Here is a 6,697-nt window from a genome sequence, read left to right as displayed (position 1 = left end):
GGATTTTCAAAGCATATAGCAATTTATTGAAGGTGGTTTATAATAAAAGATGCCTTTAATAATCCACAAAAATTTTTTGAGAGAAATTATTGAAGGCATTGTTCTCTGCAACCGCCTTCAATTATTATCTACAAAACTGTGATAAAAATTATTAAAGGCATCTTTCTTGGATGTATGCCTTCAATAACAGTGTTAGAATTTGTGTGGTGGTATATAGAAGGTATTTTACAGTAGAAGACACCTTTAATAATTCTCAAAATATTAAGTGAAAAAATTTTGAAAGCATCTGTTATTAACAAACACCTTCAGTAATGGATTACTAAGTTTAAAGGTATATTGAATGAGCCTTTTCTAATAAACGTCTTCCATTACCATCGTGGTATATTGAAGGCAGTTTATAATATAAGAGGCCATTAATAATCCGTAAAATTTTTTTGATGGAAATTATTGAAGGTATTGTTTTCTACAACCGCCTTCAGTTATTATCTACAAACTGTGATAAGAATTATTAAAGGCATCTTTCTTGGATGTACACCTTCAATAATAGTGTTAAAATTTATGTGACGGTATATAAAAGGCATTTTACAGTAGAAGACACCTTTAATAATTCCTAAAATATTAGGTGGAAAAATTTTGACGGCATCTGTTATTAACAAACGCCTTCAGTAATTGATTATTAAGTTTAAAGGTATATTGAAGGTGCCTTTTCTAATAAATGCCTTCCATTACCATTGTGTTATATTGAATGCAGTTTATAATAAAAGAGGCCTTTAATAATCCGTAAAAAATTTTTGAAGGAAATTATTGAAAGCATTGTTTTCTGCAACCGCTTTTAGGTATTATCTACAAATTGTGATAGGAATTATTAAAGGCATCTTTTTTGGATGTACGCCTTCAATAATAGTGTTAAAATTTATGTGACAGTATATAGAAGGCATTTTACAGTAAAAAATGCCTTCAATAATGGATTACTAAGTTTAAAGGTATATTGAATGAGCCTTTTCTAATAAACACCTTTCATTACCATCATGGTATATTGAAGGCAGTTTATAATAAAAGAGGCCTTTAATAATCTGTGAAAATTTTTTGAGGGAAATTATTGAAGGCATTATTTTTTGTAACTGCTTTCAGTTATTATCTACAAACTATGATAGAAATTATTAAAAGCATCTTTCTTGGATGTACACCTTTAATAACAGTGTTAGAATTTATGTGACAGTATATAAAAGGTATTTTACAATGGAAAACACCTTTAATAATTCCTAAAATATTAAGTGAAAAAATTTTGAAGGCGTCTGTTATTAACAAACACCTTCAGTAATGGATTACTAAGTTTAAAGGTATATTGAAGGTTTCTTTTCTAACAAATGCCTTCCATTACCATCGTGGTATATTGAAGGCGGTTTATAATAAAAGATGCCTTTAAAAATTTGTGAAAATTTTTTGAGTGAAATTGTTAAAGGCGTTGTTTTCTGCAATTGCCTTCAGTTGTTAAATATAATTTGTGATAGGAATTATTAAAGGTGTCTATCTTAAATATACGCCTTCAATAACAGTGTTAAAATTTGTGTGGCAGTATATAGAAGGCATTTGACAGTAGAAGACGCCTTTAATAATTTCTAAAATATTTAGTGCAAAAATTTTGAAGGCATCTGTTATTAACAAACGCCTTCAGTAATGGATTACTAAGTTTAAAGGTATATTAAAGGTGCTTTTTCTAATAAATGCCTTCCATTACCATCATGGTATATTGAAGGCGTGTCATAATAAAAGATGCCTTTAATAATTTGAAAAAATATTTTGAGAAAAATTATTGAATGTGTTGTTTTCTGTAACCGCCTTCAGTAATTAACTACAAACTGTGACAGAAATTATTAAAAGTATCTTTATTGGATGTACGTCTTCAATAATAGTGTTAGAATTTTTGTGACGATATGTTTAAGGTGCCTATAATATATTCAAAAAATATGTAGGAGGGAATTATTGTTGGCAAATTTTTTAGTAAACACCTTTCATAATCCTGTCCAATAAAAATCTTCCCAAACTTAGCGCATCCAATCACTAACTTCAAGCTTCATCTTCATTATTATACTATTTATCTTTTCAGACCAAGTGCAATTTACTTTCCTTTTCCTTCCACTTTTAGTATTCGAGCATTTTCTTTTAGAACCCTATTTCGACTATTCATAACTTATTGACTTTAGCTTTTACTTTGTTCAACTATTCCTTCAGCTTTTGCAATTCGTAATTTTCTTTTTGGTGAAAAAAATTTCTACAAAACCCACCTTATTTCACCTTACGTCAATCTTAAGTACAAATACTCTTGGGTACTGTCTACATTAGCAGTAGAGTTTTAACAATCATAATATTTGGTAGCTGATAAATTACTTCACAATAAGGAGTTCTCGTTTTATGTAAGTATTGGTCTTGTTATTATCTTTTGTTTAAAACATAGTAAACTATGCAATTCTACATGTTCATTTTCATATTAATTTTTTATATACATTTGGTCTGATAATGTAGCAACTAATAAATGGATAAGAGTTGAATGCAAAAGTTAAGATTAAGTCAAGAATACAGAGATGGAGTGGAAAATTTTTTTAATTTTGTATTTGAGAATACAAGTGAAGATAATATGATATTATGCCCATATATAAAATGTGCTAATATCAAGTGGCAAATGCATAAAGTTGTTTATGAGTATTTAATTTGTATTGGATTTCTATCAGGATATATTAATTGGTATTTTCATGGAGAGTCTGTACTGTCAAGGTCTTCCATTATAGTTTCTTCAACATCAAAGGCTCCCCTATCATCAACATGATCCTTTTATAACAGATGACATTGAAAGCATGTTGTGAGATGCTTTTAACATTCATAACCAAAATTTTCGTAATCTTACTCCCAAAATGAAGAATTTAATTAGTTCAATGTTGAAATACATGAATTTGGTGAACTTGGGATAAGTGTACGTGACCAACAACCTAGAAGAAAAGCATCTAAGTTTTATAGGTTGCTTGAAGAGATGAATGAAAAACTTTTTGAGAGATCGAAGCAATCAAGGTTGTCTTTCTGTGTTCATCTTTTTCACTTGAAATGCTAATGTAGATGGATGAAAAACTCTCTGACTTTATTATTACAGTTTATGAAAGAAATGTTTCCTTTTGCAAAAATCCTTGGATCTTGTAAGGAATCAAAGAAAATGATCAAGGATTTAGGTCTCAAATATGAGAAAATTCATAGTTGTCCTAATGATTGCATGTTGTATTGGGGGGATAGAAAAAATAAAAAATCTTGTCATTTGTGTGGTATTTCTCATTGGGTCGGCAAAAACCTTGATGAAAGGTTGAATGATGATGGTGATGAGGTATATGTCAAAAAGAAGCATGTTAAGGTTTTATGCTATTTTTCTTTAATACCAAGACTTCAACGACTCTACATGTCTTCCAAAACTATAGATTTAATGAGGTGGCATTATGAGAAGCGGACGGATGATGGATCATTGAGGCATCTTACAGATTTTTTGGCATGAAAGTCATTTCATTTTAGGTTTTCAGACTTTGCATCTAATCCTCAAAATGTTATGCTTGGATTGGCATCTGATGGATTCAACCCGTTTCCAATGATGAGTACTTTTTATTGTACTTGGCCAGTTGTATTGATTCCTTACAATTTGCCACCATGGATTGCTATGAAGCAACAGTCATTTATATTGTCTATGATAATTCTCGAAAAAAAAAGTCTGGGTAATGATATACACATCTATTTACAACCTCTTATTAAAGAGTTAAAACAATTATGAAAAGGAGTTGAGACCTATGATGCATCAAAAGCAAAGAACTTCAATATGTGTGCTGTTATATTATGGACTATCAATGATTTTCCTGTATATGCAAATTTATCTGGTTGGAGTACAAAATGTCATTATGCTTGTCCATGTTGTGCTGCACAGACATGTTTGATGTGGTTACGTAATGGTAAGAAGTTCTGTTATATGGGACATCATCGATGGTTAGATGATAATCATCGATTTATATTCAAAAAACATCTCTTTGATGGAACTGAAGAGCTGAGGAGATCGCCTTTACCCATTAGTGTGTCTAATATCTTGTCAAAGTTAAAAGATATCAATTTCACATATGAAAAATATCTCCATCAAGGAAAAGAATGAGGGACATCTTTAAAGGTGTCTGGCCTCGTATTATACAAGTTGGTAATAGTCATACAGAAGTTGGTGATCTTGATGTTCAAAGTGATGAAGAGGACGATGAAGTAGATAACCCCAATGAGTATGAGTTGTGAAAAAAAAAGAATATATTTTTTAAGTTGCCTTATTGGGAATATAATTTATTAAACCATAACCTTGATTTGATGCACATAGAGAAGAATGTTTGCAAAAATTTTATCGGGACAATTCTCAATGTGAATAGAAGATCCAATGATAAGTTAAAGAGTCGGTTTGACCTAGTTGATATAGGGATTCACCCAGACCTTCATCCGATGTTGCTTTCTAATAGCAAATATCGATTGCCTGCTACTTGTTTTAGGATTTCTAAAGCCGGAAAAGATGTGTTTTGCAAGGTTTTGAAAAATGTCAAAGTTTCGGATGGCTATGCGTCAAATATATCAAGATGTGTGAATATGAAGGAGCAAAAACTTTCTTCATTGAAGTCACATGATTGTCACATTTTGATGCAAGATTTACTTTCAATTGCTTTACGCTCATCAATGTCAAAGTAAGTGACTTCAGTGGTAATTGAATTGAGTAACATATTTAAATCTCTATGTCATAAATGTATGAATGTGGAAGAGCTTGACAGAGTTCAAGATCGAGCCGCGATTACTTGATGTCATTTAGAGAAGATCTTCCCTCAAAACTTTTTCACTATTATGATGCATTTGGTTATCCACCTTCCATATGAAGCAAAAGTCAGAGGGTCGATTTATTATCGATGGATGTATCTTATTGAAAAATATTATTTGTTAATAGATTGATTACGTTTTTATTGATTATCAAGCCAATCTACTTAAAATAACATATGACTAATATTTTATGCTATAGGTTTTTGAGGAGGTTAAAGTTTTATTGTAGAAACAAATGCTATCTGAAAGGTTCTATTGCTGAAGGATATTTAGCAAAAGAGTGCATGACATTTTGTTCTCGTTATTTGGAAGATGTTGAAACGAGATTTAATAGACCTTCAAAAAATGTGGGTATGCAGCATACAGACTTGACCTATAATTATCTTTTTCAAAGTTTTGGACAACCCATAGAAAAAGTTGAATTGGTGGAGTTAGATGATAAATCTTGGGCACAAGTACATCGATATGTTCTTATTCATCATGACTCAATTGAATCGTTTCGCACGTAAGTTGTTTAGCAAGGAAATTATTCATTACATTAGGCATAATTTATTGTGTTTTTTTTTAGTGTTAATACTTTATCATGATGCTTTACAGTGAGTATAGAATTAATTTGAGAGATCCTGCACATTATCGATGATCAAACCCTCAAGAGGTTGATAAGTTGTTCGTTGAAAACTTTCATGAATGGTTAGGAGCAACTATAAGTAATGTCATACTTCCCATTATTTTTTATCTACATAGAATGCTTACGGTGATTATAACATTAGTAACATATATATATTTAGTCCCCTTTTATAGGTTTGGAGTGGAAGGCTTGTTAGTGATGAGGTGAAGTGTCTTTCATACGGTCTGAACTGGATTGTGAAATGATACAAAGGTTTCATCATGAATGGATTTAGATTTCACACAAAATCCCATTAGAGATTTAGAAGTACACAAAATTCAAGAGTTGTTGTGACTTTATCAACTACTAGCTATGCTAGTACTAGGGACACAAAAGCTTTTAGAGGGAAATGTTGACTATTATGGCATGATTAATGACATCATTGAGTTGGATTATTATGGCAAGTGAAAAGTTGTCTTATTTTGGTGTGATTGAGCATATGTGAATAATGCAAAAGGTTTTAAGAAAGATCAGTACGGATTTACACTTATGAATTTTTCTCAATTAATTCACACTGGACAACAACTCATAGATGAACCTTATATATTTTCATCTCAAGTCAAACAAGTATTTTACTCTAAAGATCCGAAAGAATTGGATTGGCTTGTTATTCTGTGAAACACACCTAGAGAGTTATTTGATGTAGGGTTAGATACCAAAGATGATGTTGAATATGGAACTGAATGTTATCCTTTTGCTGAACAAAACTTGTATGAGAATATCTCCAGTACTTATGCTTAATGGGTCCGCGAAGATGTTACTGAAGACATTTACAAACCATGATTCCGTGTACCTATAATTCGAGTGTTTAAGACATAATGTAATAAATAATAATATGTAAATAATGTCACATTCGCTATTGTATAATTATTGTCTTCTAAATCAAACATTATATTTTGATTTAATTAAATCGAAATGTTTTTTATATATCGTAGGTTTTGATTTCTTAAATTGTTTATGTCTTTATATATCTTTTAAACTAATATTTTTTCTATATTCGCTTTTATGATGTAGGTAAGCTACAATGCGGAGAAGTAGGCTAAAAAGAAAACATATCAGAGATATTAGTTTAGAACCGTCTGCGACACCTGTAGATATTAGCTATGGACTAAATCTTTTAGAGGCAAATGAACGTACTATCAGATCTAACTCCATCACTTCTAACCC

At 30.8% G+C, this 6,697-nt stretch overlaps 1 pseudogene; it reads left to right on the top strand.

Annotated features, from left to right (window-relative positions):
• The first annotated feature begins 3,356 nt into the window (after positions 1–3,356).
• On the top strand, positions 3,357–4,995 carry LOC149512500 (uncharacterized; annotated as a pseudogene).
• Positions 4,996–6,697: the final 1,702 nt, after the last annotated feature.

The sequence above is a fragment of the Durio zibethinus genome, chromosome 22 (assembly GCF_047325235.1).
Source record: "Durio zibethinus cultivar Kanyao isolate XHJ-2024 chromosome 22, ASM4732523v1, whole genome shotgun sequence".
Lineage (NCBI taxonomy): Eukaryota > Viridiplantae > Streptophyta > Magnoliopsida > Malvales > Malvaceae > Durio > Durio zibethinus.
The sequence above is the reverse complement of the archived record's forward strand: the minus strand, read 5'-3'. Positions and strand labels throughout refer to the sequence as shown.